This window comes from Bufo gargarizans, chromosome 6 (assembly GCF_014858855.1).
Source record: "Bufo gargarizans isolate SCDJY-AF-19 chromosome 6, ASM1485885v1, whole genome shotgun sequence".
In the NCBI taxonomy this organism is placed as follows: domain Eukaryota; kingdom Metazoa; phylum Chordata; class Amphibia; order Anura; family Bufonidae; genus Bufo; species Bufo gargarizans.
The window spans coordinates 329647840-329673845 of NC_058085.1; positions in this window are offsets into that span (position 1 = coordinate 329647840).

Below are 26006 nucleotides of genomic sequence, written 5' to 3' on the forward strand. Positions count from 1 at the left end.
GATGTGTTGCACTGTGTGAGGAAAATGGTGGCCACACCCGATACTGACTGGTTTTCTGAACCCCCCTCTAGTAAGGCAAAACTGTGCACATTTCAGAGTGTCCTTTTATTGTGGGCAGTCTAAGGCACACCTGTGCAATATTCATGCTGTCTAATCAGCACCTGGATATGCCACACCTGTGAGGTGGGATGGATTATCGCAGGAAAGGAGAAGTGCTCACTAACACAGATTTATACAGATTTGTAAACAATATTTGAGAGTAATGGGTCTTTTGTGTATGTAGTCTTTGAGTTCAGCTCATGCAAAATGGGAGCAAAACCGAAAGTGTTGCGTTTATATTTTTGTTCAGTGTATTTAAGCCACAGTCTTATCAGTAAGATCAGTAAGATAAGAACTGATCTGTAATAAGTGTTTATAATGTCAGAGAGCAGAGATAAAGAGCCTAGCAGCTCCCCAGATGACGGATGCTTCTAGAGCAGGCATGCTCAACCTGCGGCCCTACAGCTGTTGCAAAACTCCAACTCCCAGCATGTCCGAACAGCCTACAGCAAGGCATTGTGGGAGTTATAGTTTTACAACAGCTGGAGGGCTGCAGGTTGAACATGCCTGTTCTAGAGCATCTCAGATCTGTACAGAAAAAGGACTCCAAATTTTATTAATGACCAATAAAAAAAATGATTTTTAGCTCAAAATAAGTACAATGCAATAATAAAAAAAAATGGCCTCAAATGTGTACATAGCCTTAGCTCCTGAACTACATGGCAAAATCTGTAACAGGGCCCCCACCTACAGTGTGCCCTGCGGCAGAGGGTCCTTCGGTCCTTCTCATACATCAGAATGTTACCTCTGCACCCCCTACAGCTATTCTGCTTTCTCCTGATTATGGATGTGTCCAAAGTCATAGAGGTGATTTACAATAGGATTTATACAAATTATTGCATTATACAAATTAATACATTATTATTATTTATTTTTTTGCTATAACTATTTATCTGCAGTGTATGTACTGAACATATATATTATATATATATATATATATATATATATATATATATATGTATATATATATATATATATATATATATATATATCGGTATATAGAGTGCAGCAATACAGCAGCACTGACATATAAATGGCTCTGAGCAGACAATACGTATTTGTTGCTGGAGCATTTTTCGGCGATTACTTCTCCCATAACTCCTCTCCTAGACAAGAGGGGGCTTCCCCCTAGTGGTTTCATGGAAACATGGCATCTGGAACAAGAGGTGCAATTAATCATTCATTTTCTCCACTAATTTGCTCACGTCTAAAGAAAATTGCAATGTCCCTCTAAGTAAGAGAAGCAGCAGCACATGGCATTAGCAAATCACCTCCGCACAAAGAAAACCAAGCATTAATCATTTTCACATTATTATACAATGTTTAAAGGCTACTGCCGATAAAAAGCCATTTGACATCACGGGACCTGCACACAGAGGAACAGACAATAGACAAAGGGAAATCAGGGGCGTTAGCAACGTGGTGCATTTCCGTACCTGTATCTTAGTAAATCTGGGTGGATTGTACACCGTTTGCAATGCTTTTTGTGGGTTATTATATGGGTATAATTGGGGTGTTTTCGTGCAGGCGTACAGACTGAATCAAGGCGCATTCGGTCTTCACTTGTCTAGTACAATTTATTGCCATTTATTACATTTTACTACAATGAGAAGACGCTGGGATGAATCAATCATCATCATCACCAGGAATATTTAACAAAAGGGGATTTTTATTGTGACATTTTGATGATTGTATGGACGTATATCTGTAAACCACCATAACTTGATATGAATAACCCACAGAGGAGCAAGGCTGATCAGAAGGACGACATGCTCCACCATACATCAGGGCCTTGTGACTTGAAGGGTGTTTCCAGAATTTAATATTAATGGCCTATCCTTGATTTTTGTGGGTCCCACTCTGCAATCAGCAAAGTGATGTGGCTACACCTTCCTACTGTTTGGCTGTGCCTTGTACTACTGTTCCATACCATTTACTTGAATGGGACTGAGCTGCAGTACCAGACACAGCCACTACCAAATGTATGGTGCTGTGCCTAGATAAACAAGGGGGCAGTGGACTTGCTTGTGCAAAGTGATTCCTTTATTTGACTTGACTGATGGGCAGGGCTACTGGGAGTCATATCTCGAATGGTTAAATATTGATAAGCTATCCTCTGGATAAATATGCCCTGGAAAATTCCTTTAAAGGGGTTGGCCACCTTTTTTTTTTTTTATTTGGGGGGGGGGGGGGGGGTAGCAACCTTCCCCACTCCTTGATAGAACTGAAAGGGAAGCAGCCTATTGGGCACCATGTAATTGATCATGTCCCCTGTTGACTGTTGAGGCACTGCAGTGGAATTGTGTCACATGACCAATTGACATGACTCATGACTCTGTGTGCTGTCCGCATCCGGTTCTCCGCTCCGTGGTCCGCGAAAAACAATAACCTGTCCTATTCTTGTCCACATTTTGCGGACAAGAATAGGCAGTTATATTAAAGGCTGTCCATGTCACTCCGCAAATTGTGGAACGCACACGGACGCCATCCGTGTTTTCTGGACCGCAAAACACACAACTGTCGTGTGCATGAGGCCTTAGGGTACATAAACTAATCTGCAAGAGACCCCGTCACAAGTGTACAATTTCATTGTAATGCCTCAAAAGGGGAAATGAAGAATTAGGTCTAGTTCACACGAATGTATGGCTTTTATAGTTTTTTGCGGTCCGTTTTTTCACAGATCCGTTGTTCCGTTTTTTGTTTCCGTTGTGTTTACGTTTCTGTTCCGTTTTTCTGTTCCGTTTTTCCGTATGGCATATACAAAAAATTGGGCTGGGCATAACATTTTCAATAGATGGTTCAGCAAAAACGGAACAGATATGGAAGACATACGGATGCATTTCCGTGTGTGTTCCATTTTTTTTGCGGACCCATTGACTTTAATGGAGCCACGGAACGTGATTTGCGGCCAAATATAGGACATGTTCTATCTTTCAACGGAAAGGAAAAAACGGAAATACGGAAACGGAATGCATACGGAACATATTCAGTTTTTTTTGCGGAACCATTGAAATGAATGGTTCCGTATACGGACCACAAAAAAAAAAACGGACCGTACACTCGCAAAAAAAACGTTCGTGTGAACTAGGCCTTACACGGTACCCAATAGGCTGCCCATATAATGAACAGACAGGTGGAGTCTTCCCGTCAAATAGATGGTGGTCCTGATGAACAAGGGTCTCCAATTTATCACCTTGTAAATGCCTGAATAAAGTAATAAAGTATTGCCCAACATATACAATCCTGGATCTAGGGTTGTTTCGATACCAAAATTTTTATTAGGTTTCGATACCGTAAAAAAGTATTGCGATACTCAATACCATTCGATACCACTCAATACTACACGAATAAAATAAAACACCAAAAAAGCTGTGTGCATTCCGCATTTTATGGAACGTCCGGCCCATAATTGAACAGTCCTATCCAATTTTTAAGGGGGGCAAGGTGACAAAAAAATATTGCGAATCGTGCATTTTTTATTTATTTATTTTTTCTGTTATGGCGTTCACCGCATAGGAGTTTTTTTTAAATTTTAATAGTTTGGACTTTTTATACGTGGCAATATGTAATATGTTTATTTATTGTTTATATATTTTATATGTAAAACTGGGAAAGGGGGCGATTTATACTTTAATAATTTGGTGTGTTTTTTCTACTTTTTTATTAATTTAATAACTATTGCCCTTAGGGGCTAGATCTTTTAATCCCTTGTCCTATTCACCCTAATAGATCTTTATTAGGGTTAATAGGATTTAACACTGTCGCTGCTGCCCTGTGCATAGTACACACAGCAGAAGGGAGCTTACCATGGCAGCCAGGGTATCAGTAGCGTCCCAGCTGCCAAGGTAACCGATCGGCGCCTCAGGATTACACTGCTCGGGCTCCGATCACAAGCTGCCTCTGCCACCAATTACTTTAATACTGGGGGATGGGGGGGCGCACTGTGCCACCAATGATAATTAATCTTTAATACAGATACAGAAGGCGGGTACTGCCAGCACCCACCTCCTGTATTTGTATTAAAGGTTAATTATCATTGGTGGCACAGTGGCCAGGCACCTGCTCTGCTGGCTGCTTGACACTGGGGAGGACACTCAGGAGGAGGAGGCTGCTGCCGCTGCCGCCGAGCTCACTTGCTCAGACGGCGCAGCAGTGTATTCCCTCCCCCGTCCCGCCTCCTGCTTTAATTTAGTGGCACATTCATTGGTGGCAGTGGTGGGGGCAGCTTCAGAGCCCGCTCACTTTCATTGGGCTCAGCATCATAGGAGAGAGAGACTCCCTCCCTCCTTCTTAACTGTCTGTGCGCGCGCCGAGCGCCATAAGAGGAGGGTCTAGTTAGTATCGAAAAAATGAACATCCTGATACCGAATCGATACTGGCATAAAAGTATTGATTGGGTATTGAAAGTTTGATACCCGAAACAACCCTACCTGGATCCAGTCTCTGCTTAGAGAGAACGTTGTTCTGTGCTATGACAGAAAGAGAGAGGACGTACATGTGCTTACTCCTCAGAACTAGGCCTCGGCTCAGAGAACCTTTATCTCTGAGGTTTCTACAGCTAAAACACAACTGATCCAGGAGAAGTTAGAAGCTCCAGAATCTACAAGGCATGCATTGGAGTCAGTCAGCAAAGTATCATACTAGTCTATGGCGGAAAGAGAGACCTTACTGTAGTGAGAGGGAATATCACTAGCATGCCCTTACACACTTTGAGACAGCTTGGCCAACCGTATCTGAATTCTGTACCCCTCAGCACTGGAATTACAGAAACATCTTCTAAGAACCTTATTTCCAGCCTTCAGTTCTGCAGAGAGAGAGAGATGCTGGAGAGACAGAAAGCAGGAATACCACCACCCTCATCAACCCCAACTCTCATCATTGCTCTATACATTAGGAAGATTTCAACTGTGAACTGCTTGGAACTGTGCCTTGACACTGCTGGATGTACTACTACTCCTATCCTGCACTTTAGTAAAGAGAAACTTCTTATTTTTCTACCAGTAGCCCGGTTTCTGACTCCTCCATTATCTGCAGGCTACTTCATCCACACTCCTGCCTCGCACCATGCCAAAGCATCTAACACCAAGGACACCCCAAGGGAAGATGGGCTTCAGGGCCCTAGGAGGCATCTGTGTGCGGATTGCCACTGTGTGTACAGCTACCAGTGCCAGAGGTACTACCACTCCTATCCTCAACTTGCTTCTCCTGGCCTTGCTGCACAGATTGCATCCATCTGAATGAATGTGCAATGGTGTTGATGTGGAAAACAGGATCCCAGCAAGTCCGCCGGAGAGGAAAGGAGTCTTCGTAGGTCCTCAGTTCAGGCTAATGAAGGAATGGGGGGCACAATTTCACATTTTGCTGCAGTCACACATTGCTGATTATGGGTAATGTGCATTGAGCAGAATTCTGAATGTTGCTCTGGGTTATAATACAGATGTAACTCAGGACTGGTATAATAAGTGATGCAAGGTATTTACATAATGATATCTTTTTATGGAGCATATATGTAGATGTCTATAGCATTAGAAGGTTTAAAGCTTATTTCACTTTGAGGTGTTCTTGACTAGATGATGACTGTTATGCCCTTATTGTCTATTTGGTCTGGGTGGTCGGTATGTAGAAGTTTGATATGGAAATATAACCTCAGGGGTGTAGCTATAGGGGCGCAGAGGGAGCAGTCAGATTTAGTCTTAGGGCTTGTTTACACGACCGCGCTGTTTTTTGCGGTCCGCAAAAAAAAAAATGCCGCCCGTGTGCCTTCCACAATTTGGGGAACGGAACAGGAGGCCCATTCTAAAAATGCCTATTCTTGTCCGCAAAACGGGCAAGAATAGGACAGGACTCATCATTTTTGCTGGGCCACGGAACGAAGCAACGGATGCGGACAGCACACAGAGTGCTGTCCGCATCTTTTGCAGACCCATTGAAATGAATGGTTCCATATGCGGAACGCAGAAAACGGTCCGTATACGGAACGCAAAATACGTTTGTGTGAACGAGCTCTTAATGTCTGGTGGAGACCAAAGGTTCATTAAATTAACACATAAGAAGACAATAGTTTTATAAAAGGTACATGGCAGATGGGGCCCTGTTAAATATATCAACAGGGCCCAAGAAGTTCACATTTTGCCTCTGCATAGCCTGGCTATGAGCTGTGCGCTGCGATTGGCCAGCAGTGCAGCAAGGGACACGCCTCCTACAAGAAAACAGTCAGAGGGAGCGCAGGCACCGGAGCCTATACCGGGCGAACGGAGCGGCGCCCAGACTTACTAGTAAGTGCAGGGGGACCCCTGGGCGCCGCTCTGCCCACAGGTATAGTTAGTTTTTCGTTTGTAGAGTAGTGAAAGGTCCTCTTTAAAGGGGTTGTCCCACGAAAAATATTCTACAGTTTTCAAACCAGCACCTGGATCTGAATACTTTTGTATTTACATGTAATTAAAATGTAGCATGGTCATTGAGTTATTCAATTAAATCCAGCTGTATAGCGCCACCTGCAGTTTGTTCTTTTTCTTATTTCTCTGTCCACTTCACTGGGGTGGACACACATGCTTGCTCAATTCTATCCTTCGGCTGCCTCCTGAGCTGTGATAGGGAGAGAGCTGCAGCAGAAAGGACACATCTGGGAAAGGACACTTCCCTAAGTTGCCAGCTTGAAATAAATCTAGAAGAGCAATTGCAGCAATGAATGAGGAGATCATTAAATCCATGTGAGGTACAGGCCTGGTTCTAGCTTTGTTAGACTGTCATGCACTATATGATGTCCGATTTTCATTTTTTACATTAATCCTGGGATGACCCCTTTCATAACTGTTCTCATTCACAGGCATATATCCACACTAGTGGTGGGCAGGCCGCCTAAGGCTACTTTCACACTTGCGTTCGGAGCGGATCCGTCTGGTATTTGTACAGACGGATCCGCTCCTATAATGCAAACGATGGTATCCGTTCAGAACGAACCCTTTGGCATTATATTTCAGAAAAAAAGTCTAAGTGTAATTTGTATTCAGACGGATCCGTCCAGACTTTACATTGAAAGTCAAGGGGAGGGCGGATCCGTTTGAAAAATGCACCATATTGTGTCACCTTCGAACGGATCCGCCCCCATTGACTTCCATTGTAAGTCTGGACGGATCCGTTTGCCTCCGCACGGCCAGGCGGACACCAGAACGCTGCAAGCAGCGTTCAGGTGTCCGCCTGCTGAGCGGAGCGGAGGCTGAACGCTGCCAGACTGATGCATTCTGAGCGGATCCGCATCCACTCAGAATGCATTAGGGCAGTACGGATCCGTTCGGGGCCGCTTGTGAGAGCCTTCAAACGGAACTCACAATCGGAGCCCCGAACGCAAGTGTGAAAGTAGCCTAAGTTGATGAAATTGATTGTGTTCTTAATGACTGGTGGTGAAAAAATGCTGGAAAAATGGTCTTGAAGGTAAAGGGCTTTTTATCGTCCACAAGAAACTAAAAACAGTCCTGTAAGAAATTTCAGAAAAGAGGATTTTAAAGCGGTTGTGCGGGCAGTATATATTGATGACCTCTCCTCAGGATAGGTAATCAATATCTGATCGGCGGGGGTCTGATGCCCGGCATCTCCGATGATCAGTTGCTTGAAGAGGAGGTAATGCTCACATAGAGCGCCACTTCCTCTTCAAACAGCTGATCTGTAGGGTTGCATGGTGTTGGACCCCCGATGATCAGATATTGATGACCTATCCTGAGGGTAGGTCATCAATATATACTGCCTGCACGACCCCTTTCAGAAAGGATCGGGTGGTATCTTGAAACAACAATCTAGGTTTCCATTGCCATCTCAACACCATGATGTTTCTTCCTACTGCTAGAGCTGAATGTGCTCATGTTTCCAGGACAATTACCAGTGGATTTGCACGTCTGGACTTCTGGGACATCAGGCTAGTTGTGAGGCAAGGACTGAATAAAACACCACTTTCTTCAAACGAGCAGCTGGAGAACAAGGGGCCCTTATGTTGTTCTTGCACTTGGGCTCTTTGTTTTCTATGCTCCTGAGTGCAATTTGTCTGTTTAAACCAATCGGTACAATTACACAAATACACCGACGTGCCTTACATGCAGATATACCTGATCAGCCTCTAGAGGGCAACACATTTTTGCACACCACGGTAAAAGAAAAGGATGTAGAAAATAAAATTCCATCCATTTTAATTCAATTTGCTTGATTACATTTTCTTCCTCATAAAGTTTGGAAGTTAAAGTAGTTAATTATAAATAGAAATTTATATCTACGGCACTGTGCTTTCGGCAAATGCTGCAAAGTAAGAATGCTCTAAAAAATAGAAGTGTTAGTAGTTTAAATATAAATTTATTCAGCAGCAGGACAATGGCCCCAAACCTACACCTAATGTCATTAAGAGGAGTCCTGGAAGTGATGACATGGCCAATACTGAGCCCTGATCTCAACATCCTCCAGTCTGTCTGGGATCACATGAAGAGGCAGAAGGATTTGTGTAAGCCTACATCTATAGATCTGTGGTTAGTTTTCCAAGATGTTTGGGACAACCTCCCTGCCGAGTTCCTTCAAAACTGTGTCCAAGTGTACCATGAATAATTCGGTTCTGAAGGTAAAGGGTGGTCTCTTTTGTTTATTCACTTTGCATTTTTTTAATTGCTAAAAATAAACTATTGAAAACATTCTTACGTTGCATCATTTTTCCCACATCTGCATAAAAGTTTTACACAGTACTTACTGTACAGTATACATGTAATACAGAATCCAGTAATCCAGAAGATTTGATCATCTAACATTTAGGCCTAATGTCCACAGCAAAGCGTATGCACGGGGCCTGTATGACATGAAGTATCTATAGCTCCATCCATACTATAAAGCTACCGTGTGCTGCTCTATGATGGCTCTGTACAGCACAGAAAGCTTCTAGGGCAGGACTTCTCAAACTTTTTCTACTGAGACTTTACCAGACAGAATATGGTGATGCCTGGGTCTCACCATTGGTCATAATTAGGGATGAGCAAACTTCTGTTTTTGAAGTTGGTGTTCCAGTTACCACATTATCTATGGTCACAAGATCCATAACGCAATTCTGTGGTAACCGGAACCCAAACCTGAACGCGAACTTCTAAAACAGAAGTCATAATCCAAACCAAAATTCTCACTATTGACTTATTTTACAATTTGCTTTCGTGAACCCAGAAGAAGAACATTTGCTAGTTGCTAAACCAAAGATTGCTACAGCCATAAAAAAGCCCCTTCAGAATAGTCACTTATGTTAACACTGCTCACCAACAAGTGGGGGGTGCCTCACCAATGAAGTCCGACTCACAGTTTGAGAATCAATGTTTCAGGAGACAATACTTCTATAATACAAGAAACTATGTGAAAAAATATGCACTCCTCATCCAGATTCCCACTATGTACACCTATGGTTGTGAACCTCGTGTGTATTACAGTCTCCGAACAGACTTGCCGAAAATATTAATGTAACTTATGAGGGACCACTATATCATGAATCTAGGAATAGCCAAAACCCTGAGACCAAACCGTTCCCCAACATCAAGTAGATGGGTAAATTGGTCAAGTAGATGGGTAAAATGTATCTCTTGCGTGTATTACACTATAATAGATACTACTAAAATGACAACAAAATACATTGAAAATAAATAAGAAAAATATATAATAAAAATAAAAAATAGAAAAAGGAAATTAAATATAACATTAAGGCCTCATGCACATGGCCGTTGTTTTGGTCCAGCGGCTCGGATGCGGACCCATTCACTTCAACAGGGCCGCAAAAGATGTGGACAGCACTTTGTGTGTTGTCCGCATCCGTTGCTCCGTTCCGTGGTCAGCAAAAAAAATATATAACATGTCCTATTCTTGTCTGCGCTTTGCGGACAAGAATAGGCAGTTATATGTAAAGGCTGTCCGTGCTGTTCCGCAAATTGCGGAACGCGCATGGACGCCATCTGTGTTTTGCGGATCCGTGATTTGCAGACCGCAAAACACACCACGGTCGTGTGCATGCGGCCTTACAGAGCAAGATCCGAAGAAGGAGCAAGACCGAACAGCCGGCTGTCAGTCACAGCGAAGAGGCAGGGAAGAGGGCGCGGTTACCGTGACTTGAAGCAAGGAGGCCGCTGCCCCCGTGACTTCAAGCATGTGCGGAGAAGCGCGCCGGGCAGCGGATAAAACAACGTTTTCAGTACTTTTGCTGCATCTGCCTTCAGGAAGAAAGGCATCATCAGAAACGCGCTGCTGGCTACACGCAGGCACTGCTGGTGGCTTGGGATGGTTTTGGGAGGTGACAGGTTCCCTTTAAGTACTTCAACATCAAGCTAAACTGAGGTACATGACTATTGATCGCTATGATATCACAGCCATTCCTTTTATGTGATCAAGCACTTTGGACAATCCAGCAGCGAATCTGGCAGGTGCCGTGTGGGCAAATGTATAAAATGAGCCCTTTCTGATTGCCTGACTGCATATGCATACACCAGCTACCTTAACATTAATATCTGACCTAATTGGGTACTAGCACCCATACGGATGACTTTTTAACAGTTGATATAATTTTATATTTCATTTCCCTTTTATTTTTTTTATTTTTTTATATTTTTCTTATTTATTTTCAATGTATTTTGTTGTCATTTTAGCAGTATTGATTATGGTGTAATACACGCAAGCGATAAATACCTATGTTTTGGAGAGAAGGAGTGTTTGTCAAATAGCGACATATTAGTCAAGTTCCAATGGAATTTACCCATCTAACGGTTTGGTCTCAGGGTTTTGGCTATTCCTAGATGATATAGTGGTCCCTCATAAGTGACATTAATATTTTCGCCAAGTCTGGTCCGAGACTATAATACACACGAGGTTTACAACCATAGGTGTACATAGTGTGAATCTGGATGTGGAGTGCATAATTTTTCACATAGCTTCTTGTATTTATCTTAGTGACAGGGTGAGTCAATCAAAACAGTGCACCCAATCCATATCAAACAGCGGGAGAGCCACTCTATACATCAGTCCTAAATAATTTATTTCTATAATACAGCCTCCATGATTATGTCTGCTAGATTCCATCTAAGGCTACTTTCACACTTGCGGCAGTGATCCAGCAATCAGTTCCGTTGCCGGAACTGCCTGCCGGATCAGGCAATCTGCATGCAAACGGACAGCATTTGTAGACGGATCCGGATGCGGATCCGTCTCACAAATGCATTGCAAGAACGGACAAACGGATCCGTTTCTTTTCTTTTTTTTGCATTTTTACTGGTCTGCGGATCCGGCATTGCGTTATTTTTAATGCCGGGTCCGGCACTAATACATTTCAATATTAATTAATGCCGGATCTGGAATTTTGGACGGAGATAATACGGCAGCATGCTGCGGTATTTCCTCCGTCCAAAACGCTGTTCAGTGACTGAACTGATGACATCCTGAGGCATCCTGAACGGATTTCTTTCCATTCAGAATGCATTGGGATAAAACTTATCAGTTATTTTCTGGTATTGAGTTCCGTGACGGAACTCAATACCAGAAAACAAAAACGCTAGTGTGAAAGTACCCTTAAAAAAACTCTGAACTCTGAATTGGAGGCATATGATGGCACTTCTGGGGCTTATAAACTTTCACGGTTGCCGCACTACACGGTTTACTAGAACTTGTGAGTTGTGTATGATTCCTTTCCTCCTGAAATCCTACTAAATTCGAAGAGAACCTCACCTTGAGACAAGTGCAATGTACTTTTCTAGGGCTGTCTGATAGTCCAGAATTTTTCGTATCAGGTCCCTTTAATTTTAGTTAAAGTGTAGATCATTTTTAGGGATGAAGAACAATCTTCCTTATCCGGGCAATCTATAAACGTTGGTAGATGTAAGCAGTGATTTGATTCAGCATCAGTTGACAGTAACAATGCCTACAACCTGCTGGTTTTAATATTGCGCTCTGATTTAGTAAACTAACGAAACATGGAGAGTGAAGGCATTTATTCAGATCTGTATGTGGCTACAAAGCCCGCGCCTGTCTCTATGAAGAGCGCCGCTCCGTTAATTATTGGATATAATGGCACATTTTCTATTTAGCATTTTTCACTACACAATAATAAATTACACCCTTTGACATTAAAGGCAGCACTAATCAATGTGCACTTCTCAGTGGCAACTCTATATAAAGGCCCCTAACTCAGGACAGATTGTGCTGCCTTTGGCCGCTATGATCGAAAGGGCCATAAATCAGTAATTGCGCACATTGTATTCTCCAGAGCTACTCTTCTTAGACTCTCTGTCAGCCATGCTTTTCACAGAGAGGTGGAGACTCACTCTTATATATTGATTGCAAGGTTGTATACACCATAGAGAGGGACTATGTGGCTGTTAAGGGGCCCTCAGAGAGAGAGAGTGCCTAACCATGGTTGGTCCCATCATCTCTGCTTCGTTATGGTGGAAAAATAGCCAAAGAAAGGACCTGGAAGTGGTGATACAGACAGCAGAAGGACGTGGAGGTGGTGATACAGATAGCAGAAGGACGTGGAGGTGGTGATACAGATAGCAGAAGGACGTTGAGGTGGTGATACAGATAGCAGAAGGACGTTGAGGTGGTGATACAGATAGCAGAAGGACGTGGAGGTGGTGATACAGATAGCAGAAGGACGTGGAGGTGGTGATACAAATAGCAGAAGGACGTGGAGGTGGTGATACAGATAGCAGAAGGACGTTGAGGTGGTGATACAGATAGCAGAAGGACGTGGAGGTGGTGATACAGATAGCAGAAGGACGTGGAGGTGGTGATACAGATAGCAGAAGGACGTGGAGGTGGTGATACAGATAGCAGAAGGACGTGGAGGTGGTGATACAGATAGCAGAAGGACGTGCAGGTGGTGATACAGATAGCAGAAGGACGTGGAGGTGGTGATACAGATAGCAGAAGGACGTGGAGGTGGTGATACAGATAGCAGAAGGACGTTGAGGTGGTGATACAGATAGCAGAAGGACGTTGAGGTGGTGATACAGATAGCAGAAGGACGTGGGGGTGGTGATACAGATAGCAGATGGACGTGGAGGTGGTGATACAGATAGCAGAAGGACATGGAGGTGGGGATATAGATAGCAGTAGGACGTGGAGGTGGTGATACAGATAGCAGAAGGACGTGGAGGTGGGGATATAGATAGCAGAATTACCTCTATGAGTGCATGCACTGAGCGTGATCGGCTGATGTTCAGCTCCGGAGGCAAAGTGGATGCTCACAGCTGAAGAAGCGGTCATCTAGATAAAGCCTTTATGCACACCACCATATGCGTTTGTCGAGCTTCAAACCACAGATCCCGGCCGTGTGTGAGCCACCATTTTTTTTCAGACTCCTGTAGGAATGTCCTATCCTCATCTGGAAAACTGACAAGAATAGGACATGTCCTATCTTTTTTGTGGGGAAAAATACAGTAGTGTGCATGAGGCCTAAGCCAGGCGAATGCTGCCATCTTACATCCTTTAGATGTGGAGACCACCAGCCCCCAATGTTCATATCGCACATAAATGGGCAGCAGGAGGCCTTCCATCTCAGGGCTAGGGTAATGTATGAAGAAAACTTTAGCTGTATGCACCAGTCAATGTCCTTATAGGAAATTTTCTCATTAACGTGGACAATAACTTAAAAATGAAAAATGTTCTTCTCTTTCTCCAGAAACAGTCCCATTTTTGTCCAACGCCAGTGTCTAGTATTGCAGCTCTTCCTTTCCTGAGTAACAGCTCCACTCTTGTCCGTTGGCTGTGTCTGGTATTACAGCGTTGCCTGAATTGAATTAGAAGGAGCCACGATGCCAGATATAAACCATGGACAAGAGTGCTGGTCTTTCGGAAAGAGGAATTTGGACAAGATATATACTATATATATATATATATATATATATATATATTACTAGGGGGCCTTAGCTATATTACTATACTACTTAGATATTAATGACCTGTCCTCGGGATAGGTCATCAATATCAAATAGATATTCCACATATCCCCTAAGCTGGCAGCCTGAAGACAATCTAGCAGAACATTTGGAGCAATGAATGTGGAGATCTCTGGACCCATGTGAAGTACAGGGCTGGTTCTAGCTTTGTTAGAAAGAGATTGTCTTGTCCTGCACAATGTCTGATTTTCATTTATACATGAGTTATGGCACAACCCCCTTGCCTTCTTTTTCTAACGCTGTACAACCCCTTTATGAAACTGTCTAAAACATCAGATCCTTAGACAATGATATAAGCTGCTTTTGTAAGCAAATAGGCCTTTGTGGCCTTAGCATGAAAATGCACTGTATGGGGCCCGTTTATTAAGACCGGCGTTTCCCATGCCGGTGTTAAGTCTGTCTGTGCTGCTAGAGGAAACGCTACTTTTTCACATCTGCGATTTCCTTTCTGCTTTTGAGATCCGACACAGAATCTTAAAACCAGAGTCAATGGGGACAAAACTGAACGGAACGTAATGCACCAGAATGCCTTCTGTTCCGTTTTGTTGCGTTCCCATGCCGGACACAAAACTGCTGCAAGCAACATTTTTGTGTGCGGCTTGGGATACTGATCAAGATGGATCCAGCATGAAACACAATGTAAGTCAATGGCGCCGGATCAGTTTTTTCGGACACAAAAAAAAAACTGGATCCGCCAACCATTGTAGGTTTTAGTCCTGTATCTTTCTTGTTCATTTTAGACATGATACAACCGGATCCATCTTGAACAGATGCACACGGTCGTATTATTGACCGGATGCGTTTTTGCTGATCCCTTGCCGGATCCAGCAAAAATGCTTATGTGAAAGTAGCCTTATGTGGAGGCGCAGGCCTTGCGACAGACTAAGGCTACTTTCACACTTGCGTTCAGAGCAGATCCGTCTGCATTATATTGTAAAAAAAATTCTAAGTGTGAAAGTAGCCGCAGACGGATCCGTCCAGACTTTACATTAAAAGTCAATGGGGGACGGATCCGTTTGAAAATTGAGCCATATTGTGTCAAATTCAAACGGATCCGTCCCCATTGACTTACATTGTAAGTCTGGACGGATGCGTTTGCCTCCGCACGGCCAGGCGGACACCCGAACGCTGCAAGCAGCATTCGGGTGTCCGCCTGCTGAGCGGAGTGGAGCCCAAACGCTGTCAGACTGAGGCATTTTGAGCGGATCCGCATCCACTCAGAATGCATTAGGGCTGGACAGATGCGTTCGGGGCCGCTTGTGAGAGCCTTCAAACGGAACTCACAAGCGGAGCCCCGAACGCAAATGTGAAAGTAGCCTTACATCTACACCAGCTTCCTTGCTGCCGTAGATTAAAGCCATTTTCTACACCAAAAAAAAAACGTCTTCCTCTCCCACACCACGACCCTTTTCTCGATCTGTTGTAAAAGTGGCGTAAGAGCGAGAAAAGTCACCGATTTTGCTGCAAATTGCCATGCGACAAAACCTGCAACCGATATACGACACAAAACTGTTCCCTGTATTTCTATCCTATAGGATCCCATTCCCTGTTCGGCGATACGTTCTGCCACTTCCATTGCGTGTCGCAAGCCTGGATTTCCGTAGTCACATTTCCATCTGAAATAAATCCATGCCTACCAAAATTCGGCCCAGCCAAAAGCCTGGAAATGAGCGGCGTAGCGTCTCCCAAGGCTCCAAAACACGGAATCGGACTATTTTTTTCTCCATACTTATCTTACACCGTTTGGTAGCCACACTTGTCATATAAATCCAGATATAATTCTCTCTTTTCTGTTAAGGTAAAGAAAATGGACGTGTAAGGCTGTTACTGGAAGCCAAGCTTTGGGACTGCTTTAAATTCTCCCCTTATTGAGTCTGGGCTGAAAATCATTCAATTCTGCTGAGGACACACAGGCAGCGTATATAAATATCTCTGACTCTCCAGATAGCCGACAGATTTATTCCACTGCCAAGCCTGCAGAAAATTGACTTGCTTCATGGAGGCAGGCTATTGACATATTACCGCGAGGAGGGTTAAGAGAGAAAAGAAGCGAGACCGGCTCCCCTCTATTATACGATAATGTAATCAGCAGTGTGGGAAATGGCTGTGGGTAAAATGGCATCACTGACATTTATATTAGAGGATATTGATGGTAGGAGCTGTGACCGCATCTATCGTGCCTCCCGTTTTCCAGGGATTGACACAAAAGCGCTTGTTGGCTCCTCTTTCTCTCTCCCTCTCTCTCTCTCTCTCCTTCCATCCTCTTCTTCTGAGCTCGCTTGCCTGACGCTGTCACAGCAGATAGGTAATTGAAAAATGGATCTCACCTTTTCAGCGAGCGGGAGGGGTTCAGGCAATTACGGATGGGGTTATCTACTCAATCTCAGACCTCGTCTCTCAAAAGAGATTCAAAGGAAATTGAATTTTACATGGATGTTTTATTCTACCTGTTTTCTTTTTTTTTTCTTTCTCTTTTCTCTAACAAATAAAGCAAAGAAAGAGACAGGAGGCGAAAGGAAAAAAAAATAAAAAACGGAAGGAGAGGGTAGAGAGCTGACGGTGCAGAAGCCTGTGATATGGACTGTGGTAATGCAGCTTTTGAGCCGCAGGGGACCCTATTTCTCCCCCATTTCAATCAGTGGCTAAAAGAGGTGAACGTTTTCCTGCGCTGCCCTTGAAACCTTCACGGCGCGCATGAGTGAAGCCACCGCCGCCTTCATTCACGGACGGTAGCAGAAATGATCTGAAGCACAGACGTGCGATCTCCCCATGCCTGTGGGTTATTATTCCTCATGCAGAGTTCATTGTGGCGGTGAACTACAGAGTCATTAAAAGCCGGCTCAAGACATTGTGCTTCTGAATTTTAAGGATGTTGCATTCCCTTTAAGTAGTTGTGATGACCGGCGCAATATTACGTATTGCAGGTGTCTCCAGGGTGACCTGCTTAAAAGGGGTTATGTTATGACTGATGGAGGAACTGACAATCAGACATTATATATAGCATGACAATCTCTATCTAATAAAGCTAGAACCAGCCCTGTACCTCACATGGATCCAGAGATCTCCCCATTCATTGCTCCAATTGTTGTGCTAGATTTATTTCAGGCTGGCAGCTCAGAGGGAGTGTCCTCTCTCAGGGGGTGTGTCCTCTCTCAGAGGGAGTGTCCTCTCTCGGGGGGTGTGTCCTTTCTACTGCAGTGCCCTTTTCTGTAATTGTCACAACTTCTAACAGTTGATACTGTTGGTGGCAGTTGAAGGATGGAACGGAGCACGTGTGACCACCTCAGTAGGTGGACATGCACATTACTAGGAATGAGCGAATTTCAGGAAAAATTTGATTCGCAGCGAAGCCGATTTTCCTCGTGCTTCGTGGTAGAAAATTGATTTTCCCTGAATGGCGATAAAAAATACTTACCTTATCCGTTTGAGCGTAAAGAGCCGGCCACTGCCATCTGGATTGAAGATCTTGCATCTAATCCCGTCAGCGGTGACGTATGACGTCACCACGGGCCGCAAAAGATTTTGTGCTAGATCTTCAATCAAGATGGCAGCGGTCGGCTCCTCGCGAGTAAATGGATGAGAGCAAGTATGATTCTATTTATTTATTTATTTTTTTACACTGTAATACTGCTGTTGCAACCAGCCAATAACGCGACATGTGAGGGGTACAAAGATGGGGAGCTGCGCAATCGCCAATCCCTGTCATTGTATGTGCTACTTACAAAGAAATGCGTTTCATGACCAAGTAATTCATTGCAAAGCAAATTTTTTTGTAAAATTAAGCGAAGAAGTTGAATTGAACTTTTGAATACTTCGCTCATCTCTACACATTACTATACGGATTAAACACCAGGGGGCGCTATTAAAGTGCAGTGAAAGATAAATACCTGACAACTGGAGCATTTTTGTAGAAGAAAGTAAATTAAAAACTTGGTTTTCATGCTGAATTATAGTAAATAACATTTAATGGTGGGCCAGCCCCTTTAAAGGGAGTCTGTCACCTCCGAAATGGTTAAGCATAACGTCATGTAGGGTAGAAGCCCAAAAACATTTCTTGTAAAAATCTTCTCTAATCCTGAGAAACACTTCTTTGTATTTTTTTTTTTTTAGCAAATACAGCCTTCAGCTCACCATGGGAGAAGCATCTCCACTTGTTGAACCACTGATCTTCCAGTAAGGCCTCATTCACACATACGTGGATTTTCACGGTCCATGAAAACCCGTCCTGCTGAGTGCACAAGCGCACAGCGTCATTAGTTGCTATGACACCGTAAGCTTCGTGCCATCGCGACTGTACAGTAATACACTCGTATGATCTATATAAGTGTATTACTGTACAGCGGCGGTGGCACGAAGCACGCCCCGTCATAGCAACCAATGACCCCATGCACTCGTGCACTAAGCAGGACTGTGGTCCATGAAAATCCACGTACGTGTGAATGAGGCCTAAGGGAGAGTTCACATCTCCGTTTCATTTTCCGTTCTTCTGATCCTGTAAAAAAAACTAAAACGATCCTGCTGCACATTTGGCATAAGTTTCAGCCATCTCTATTTATGATCCTTTTTTCAGACGGAACAAAAAGTCCTGCATTCAGTACTTTTTTCCGTAAAAAAACAGATCTCAGATGGAGATGGCTCAAACGTATGCCAAATGTGCAGCAGGATATTTTTTTTTAACAGGATCCATTTTTTTTTCTGTTCTTCTTACAGATCAGAAGAACGGAAAATTAAATGGACATGTGAACTCTCCCTAACACCAATGTAAAAAATGAAAATCAGACATCATATAGTCCATAACAACCTCTTTCTAACAAAGCTAGAACCAACCAGCTTTGTACCTCAGAGTCACAAGGATCCAGAGATCTCCACTTTTTTTGGTCTCCTAGATTTAAAGATTTAGATATAAAGCTGACAGCACAAGGGGAGTGTCTTTTCTGCTGCAGTTAAAGAGAACCTTTCACCTGGAAAAACATTGTGAACTAAGTATACTGACATATACAGCGGCGCCCAGGGATCTCACTGCACTTACTATTATCCCTGGGCGCCGCTCCGTTCTCCTGGTATGTCCTCCGGTATCTTTGCTCAGTAGGTTATAGTAGGCGGAGACTTAGGACTCTTAGTTATAGTAGGCGGAGTCTGCCCTTTTTCTGCTGGGCGTCTCCTCCTCCTAGGCTGTAGCGCTGGCCAATCGCAGCGCACAGCTCACAGGTTTTTTCTCCCAGCACTGCGATTGGCCAGCGCTACAGCCTAGGAGGAGGAGACACACAGCAGAAAAAGGGCAGACTCTGCCTACTATAACCAAGTCCCCGAACATAACGGAGGGCATAACGGGAGAACGGAGCGGCGCCCAGGGATAATAGTAATAGTAAGTGCAGTGAGATCCCTGGGCGCCGCTGTATATGTCATGATACTTAGTTCACAATGTTTTTCCAGGTGAAAGGTCCTCTTTAAGGGGGCGTGTCCATGCTCTCCCTATCACAGCTCATGGGGTGTGTCCATGCTCTCCCTATCACAGCTCATGGGGTGTGTCCATGCTCTCCCTATCACAACTCAGGAGGCAGCTGAAGGATGAAACTGAGCATGTGCGGCCATCTCAGTGAGCAGGACAAAGCAATAAGTAAAATAACAAACAGCAGTTGGCGCTATAGAGATACATTAGATTAAATAGCTCAGTGGCTTGGCTAAATGTTTAATGCAATTTACAAAAAAAATCTGATCCAGGTGCTGGTTTGAAAACTGTAGAATATTTTTGTGGGACAACCTCTTTAATTAACAGTCCCTAACATTTCTGAGCCAGTAGCAATGATATTGGGGATGACAAGTGCACCAGAGCCGAAAAACTTATTTGCACAAAAATAAAAAAGCAACAGGATTAAGGGACCTTCATTCAAAAGAAAGGGTAAAGTTATATTTCACAGTACTTACCCTTCACGGTGGTATGCGTACTTTGAAATTGATTTTGGAAGTGACATGATGGCATATGAAGAAGATGCAGAATAGTGAGGCTGGAAAATTAGGAATTTATTAAGTCTATTACCATAGAATACAATGGAAAGTGCCTAGCTGCCAACAGTCCCAAATTTGCTGGGAATGTCCTGAATTTTCAGAGACAATCACTGCAAATTCAGCATGTCCAGCCTGAAAAATGGATAGGACTTATGTAAACCAAGCCCAGAAGTAGGCATGACAAGCAGGTTTGGGGTGTGTCAGGGGCAATGTCTAAATGCCAACAAAAATGTTGGTAAGTGCACAAGTGGGAGACCATGTTGATTATATAATTCTTTTGGGGCTCACCAATATACAGTTGCAAGAAAAAGTATGTGAACCCTTTGGAATGATATGGATTTCTGCACAAATTGGTCATAAAATGTGATGTGATCTGATCTTCATCTAAGTCACAACAATAGACAATCACAGTCTGCTTAAACTAATAACACACGAAGAATTAAATGTTAGCATGTTGTTATTGAACACACCATGTAAACATTCACAGTGCAGGTGGAAAAAGTATGTGAACCCCTAGACTAATGACATCTCCAAGAGCTAATTGGAGTGAGGTCTCAGCCAATTGGAGTCCAATCAATGAGATGAGATTGGAGGTGTTGGTTACAGCTGCCCTGCCTTATAAAAAACACACACCAGTTCTGGGTTTGCTTTACACAAGAAGCATTGCCTGATGTGAATGATGCCTCGCACAAAAGAGCTCTCAGAAGACCTACAATTAAGAATTGTTGACTTGCATAAAGCTGGAAAGGGTTATAAAAGTATCTCCAAAAGTCTTGCTGTTAATCAGTCTACGGTAAGACAAATTGTCTATAAATGCAGAAAGTTCAGCACTGCTGCTACTCTCCCTAGGAGTGGCTGTCCTGTAAAGATGACTGCAAGAGCACAGCGCAGACTGCTCAATGAGGTGAAGAAGAATCCTAGAGTGTCAGCTAAAGACTTGCAAAGTCTCTGGCATATGCTAACATCCCTGTTAGCGAATCTACGATGATACGTAAAACACTAAACAAGAATGGATTTCATAAGAGGATACCACAGAGGAAGCCACTGCTGTCCAAAAAAAACATTGCTGCACGTTTACAGTTTGCACAAGAGCACCTAGATGTTCCACAGCAGTACTGGCAAAATATTCTGTGGACAGATGAAACCAAAGTTGAGTTTTTTGGAAGAAACACACAACACTATGTGTGGAGAAAAAGAGGCACAGCACACCAACATCAAAACCTCATCTCAACTGTGAAGTATGGTGGTGGGGGCATCATGGTTTGGGGCTGCTTTGCTGCGTCAGGGCCTGGACGGATTGCTATCATCGAAGGAAAAATGAATTCCCAAGTCTATCAAGACATTTTGCAGGAGAACTTAAGGCCATTTGTCCACCAGCTGAAGCTCAACAGAAGATGAGGGTTGCAACAGGACAACGACCCAAAGCATAGAAGTAAATCAACAACAGAATGGCTTAAACAGAAAAAAATGCACCTTCTGGAGTGGCCCAGTCAGAGTCCTGATCTCAACCCGATTGAGATGCTGTGGCATGACCTCAAGAAAACGATTCACACCAGACATCCCAAGAATATTGCTGAACTGAAACAGTTCTGTAAAGAGGAATGGTCAAGAATTACTCCTGACCATTGTGCACGTCTGATCTGCAACTACAGGAAACCTTTGGTTGAAGTTATTGCTGCCAAAGGAGGTTCAACCAGTTATAAAATCCAAGGGTTCACATACTTTTTCCACCTGCTCTGTGAATGTTTACATGGTGTGTTCAATAAAAACATGGTAACCTATAATTCTTTGTGTGTTATTAGTTTAAGCAGACTGTGATTGTCTATTGTTGTGACTTAGATGAAGATCAGATCACATTTTATGACCAATTGTGTGCAGAAATCCATATCATTCCAAAGGGTTCACATACTTTTTCTTGCAACTGTACAAGCTAAGGAGGCAGGTAAGTCCTCAAGCTTTTCATTCTGATGTAATCATACTTATTAATTGATTTACGTCACTAAATACATTTTCATTTTAATGTAATTTTTATATAGATCCGATACAGCATGACAATGTTTTTTAGGCCAAAATATACCAGAGAGAGCTGCAGCAGTAAGCACGCGCCCCCTTAGCTGCAGCAGAAACAAAACGCCAGCTTGAAATAAATCTAGTTGAAAAATTGGAGCAATAATTAGGGAGAACTCTGGATCCATGTGAGGTACAGCACTGGTTCTAATTTTTTTAGAAAGAGACTGTCATTTACTATATGATATCTGATTTTCATTTTCTACAATAATCACGAGATAACCCCTTCTAACTACTTGCATAAACTTAAAAAAAACTTTTTTGTTCTGATCATGTTTGATGTAGAAAAATCTGTAATAAAAGACCTGACCTTACCATATACCACATATGCTATGACCCATCCAAAGGAAAGGTGTGGGGGTACTAGCTGAGACCCCTTCCTGCTGACTTAATCCTGTTATATGACTTCTGACTTTTAATGACTTAACTATAAAGAATTATAAAATCCAGCTCTGCGGATGAAGAAATGTGATCCGGGACCTGCGTTACACCATGTGTAAACCATGTTTTACAACAAGATTAAATGAAGATTAAATACAGTAAAATGTTGACCCTTTGAAGTTTTTATGGAAAGAAATCTGTCTTTATTGAATTTTCCAAGTCTTTTTTAAGAGGAAGCACACGCTGTTAAGAAGTCTCAGTTATTTTCTCTTTTATCACCAGGAATGAAATAAGGTATAAGTATCCAGTTCCATATTTGCATTGTGTATCAGAAGAAGCAAGATTGTAAACTTCATCAATAGACACGAGCAAATAAATTCTATGGAATCATAATTTGACTTGAATTTTTGGAACCAGAATGTTGTGTATAGCTTTTCAAGGCAATTGAAGTGCTTTCTATTCGGGTCAAGTCGATTCAGAAATGAGTTCATAAATAAGCACTATTCTTATAAACCTGTAAGTAAATCAATCTGCAGAATTAGCTTGAAGGGTGCAGTATATCCACCATTGTTAAATAAGTAAGTAATAATTAGTGTTGAGCAAATCGAAGCATCCGAAGTGGAATTCGATACGAAGTTTAGGCAAAATTCGATTCGCCATGAAGCTGAATTTCCTCGTGCTTCATGGTAATTAATAATTTTTCCTAAAATAGGGGCTAGAGTTGTCTTAGAAAGAACGGAAAAAAAAATACTCACCTCAGTCCGCTCCTCTCTTAATTGAATAAGGCCTGCCAAAGGACCTACGTAGAGTTTGATTATGTCACAGCGCACATCCAGCGTGATCACGTGATCATGGTGGGAGCACATGGTGACATCATCACACTCAGCGCAGGTTCTTTGGCAGGTCTTTTTCAATTAAGAGAGGAGCGGACTGCGGAAGCAAGTGGATGAGGTGAGTGATTTTATTTTTTAAACTCAAAAGGCCATATTGCATTAGCGTATTACCGGTTTTAACGACTGTTATATGGGTCACTGGCCGAGTGCATGACACAATTTTTTCACTTCTATAGAAATGTCCTATCCTTGTCTGCAAAAGGGACAAGAATAGGACGTGTACTATCCTTTTTGGGGGGCCGCGGAATGGACGTGAGACTGTGGACCGCACATGGGGTCCGCATCTTTTGCGTCCCTACTGAAATGAATGGCTCCGCATCCGATCTGCAAAAAATGCAGATTGGATGCGAACAGAAACTACAGTCGTGTGCACGAGGCCTTAGGCTGTTAGAAATGTATTTGAAGATAAGTTTGATAACCAATGAAAACTAAGCAGATTTGAGAATGCAGCTCTGGATAATACATTTTCCCCAAAGTTTGCTGCTTCAGTGTTTTTGGATCTTTTTGTCAAATTTTGGTCAGATGTTTCTATGACATACTGAAGTGCATTTATAAGCATTTCATTATTTTTTTTTACTTTTATTGACTAATAAATCGAGTTTATGCAAAGACTCAACATTTCCAGTGTTGACCCTTCTTTGTCAAGACTTTGTCCTGATATGCTGGATATCAGCTTCTTGGCCAAATCAGACTTATGGCAATCCATTCTTGCTTAATCAGTCTTTTTGCATGTCGGCTCGCTTTTTAAGAATTGACGACAGGTTCTTTATGGGGTTGAGATCTGGGGAGTTTTCTGGTCATGGACCCAAAATTCCAATGCTTTTGTTTATTAAGCCACTTAGTTATCACTTTTGTCACGTGGCACCCCATCATGTTGGAAACGGCATTATGCATCACCAAATTACCCCTGGATAATTGGGAGAAGTTGCTCTAGCAGGATGTGTTACTATTCTTGATTGTTGCCAGTGTTCTTAGGCAAAATTATGAGTGAGCCCACTTCTTCTGATGAGAAGTAACCTCAAAGGTGAATGGTCTCAGGATGCTTTACTGTTGGCATTACACAGGACTCATGGTAGCTCTGGGAAATAATTTTTTGAGATTTCCCAAAAAGTCTAAAGGGGGCTCCATCAGAGAAAATAACTTTACTCAAGTCCTCTGCGGTACAATCGCTGTACCTCCTGCAGAATGCCAGTCAGTCCTTGATGTTTTTCTTGGAGAGTAGTGGCTCCTTTGCTGCCCTTCTTGACACCAGGACATCCTCCATAAGCCTTCACCTCACGGTGCTTGCAGATGCACTCACACTGCTGCCATTCCTGCGCAGGTTCTGCTGTGACCCGATCTCATCGCTGAATTCTCTTTAGGAGGCAGTCCTGGAACTTGCTAGACTTTCTTGAGTGCCTTGAAGTCTTCTAGGCTTTGGGCATTCTGAGTAATGCAAAATTATTATTTTTTTTAATCAAAGCTAGTCACCTCGGGATATCATGGCCCAAGAGGAAAGGTAAGGAATGACATATCTGGTATGAGAAGCATGAGTGGGTCAGATATTAAAAAGCACAAGAACAGTAAGGCTACACACAGTCCTTTGTTGGCCATACGAAAGATGCACTCATGTTGCATGTGATTTACATAAAATGTTTTTTATTTTGTGTCTTCCTTGATATGTCTTTGCTCTCCAGAAAACGGACCAATGAGTACTTTTTCAAAAACATCTTTGGATCTAGATTTGTTGAGAATCCAGGGCCTATTACAGCACTACAGAAAAATATCCATCTGTAAGTTTGTTTTGCTAGAAGCACCTGCTAGGTAATAGAACATCGAGAGAAAATGTAACTGATCTGCGCTAAATCTGAGAAAACAGAATCTCAGCCTCCCCCACAGAGCAGACTTCAAGGAAATAACATGCAGCTGGCACTGAGGGGACGATGGGGAAGTCACTGTGAGAATAGCAAAATCCCAGGTGCAAACTGGAAACCATGTCAATCATTTGTCTTCTATGTAAGTGACATGACATTGAGCTTGGGTCTTGCCCTGTTTGCCCCAGCATTAAGCACCATGAAGAGCTCTGCTGACAAAACAGAACAGGATTGTAGCGTCCTGATGATCTCCTTTATCACTTTTTTGATGAAATAAAATACCAAGCACTGCCACTATACATTGTACGGCGCTGTGCTAGGAAAGCAGCCGGGAGCCTGCATCGCTCACCAGAGCACCAATAAGCATGACGGCTCCCTGAAACAGTTAATCGGCAGGGGCCCTGGGACTCATACCACCCACAATGTGATAACGAAGACCTATCCTGAGGATAGGTCATCATTATCAATTCTTAGATAATGCCTTTAACTGCTTATATTTCGTATGTAAGACCCAGACGCTGTATGGTTTTACTGAACTGCATCATAGATTGGAGATGTAGAATAGGGTGTTGACTATGCAGGAACCTGGCCCTGTCAATCAAGAAGAAGAGGGAAGGGCTGGCAGAGGAGGCAGGAGGAGCAAGGGTGCAGCAAGTGGCTTTGGCCAGCACTCAATGCACTTAACTTCTTATTGGCATATGGATTAAAAGTACTTTTTCTCCAGAATTAAGCTACGGACCTCCAAGTGAAAGTTATCATTA